This window comes from Lonchura striata, chromosome 2 (genome assembly GCF_050655825.1).
Source record: "Lonchura striata isolate lonStrDom1 chromosome 2, ASM5065582v1, whole genome shotgun sequence".
In the NCBI taxonomy this organism is placed as follows: Eukaryota; Metazoa; Chordata; class Aves; order Passeriformes; family Estrildidae; genus Lonchura; species Lonchura striata.
The window spans coordinates 67,377,306-67,378,503 of NC_140704.1; positions in this window are offsets into that span (position 1 = coordinate 67,377,306).

A 1,198-nucleotide genomic window follows, 5' to 3' on the forward strand; every position below is an offset into this window, starting at 1 on the left:
AGTAAAGGACCGAGCCCTTTTGCACACAGGAGACGGCTCGTGTGACAAGTGCCTGCTGCAACCCTTTGGGCACTGTCTGAGAGAAAAAGCCGAAATATCTTACAGTCTTCTGCCTGGTGTCTTTGATGAATTATCAACACTCAGTGAGCTACACTGTCAAACTGCTCATAGCATGGATGTTCACCTTCTGTGTATCATAAAAGAGCAATGTTTATCAACATGTCAACTCAGTGCTGTATTTCACAAAATGATGTTTGCTGTATGACATAAATCTCTATAGTGGGTCAGCTATGGTGTCAGTTTGAGCATAAGTTCATACATTTATATACGTTTATATATTTACATTTCCTTGCCTAACACTGATTGATCATTTTCCCCAAATGTAATCTATCTATAAGGTTAATTGTCACATCCTGCTTCAAATAATTATAATATCTCCTTGTCTTTGACACTTGAATGGAAGGAAATTCTGTGAAAAATCTAATTGCTAGAAGAAGGGAAATAATTTCTAGACTTTTGAATTTAGTTCCCATCATGTCAACCATGAAACCATAGTTTACAAAGAACACGCATGCCTCTTGTACAGATTTTTATTCTCAAGGCTTCCCAGGTGGTTTCCTCCAACCTATTGTCATGATACTCCATCTTGTGAGGAATTCAGTAGTTTAGCTGTGGTCTCTTTGCCCAGATGTTTTTGCAAGATCTTAGAAAAGATCCTCAGTTGTTGCTTGTTGTCCATGTTATTGACTCTGATCAAATTCAGGATTTTTTACTGCCACATAAAGCCAGGGTAAAAGGTTCAAAATGCCCAGTTGCTGCCAGTGCTCAGGATGAAGCTTCATCAAGTATTTAGAAGTTCCAATCACTTATCTTTGCTGTTCATTTCTGGCAGTCACATTAAAGGCATGAATTAAATGCTGCTTTACCTCAGCTCTTGGTGCCAAAGGTGTGTCTTTACATGATCTGTATGGCCAGCAGTGCATATATGTGTATTTTGTGCTGTATGCATGTGGTGTCTGTGTATCAGCTGGGAATACTGAAGCTGAATAATGTTCAGCCTCATTACAGGTTGGAGCTGGAGATGTGGAGTGGCAGCAGTCTGAAATAGGTATTTTCCACTAACACAAATCCTTAGAGAAAAGAACTGGAAAGCACATCATGCCATTGCTATTTTAGTCCTGCTTTCCTCTTTTTCCTC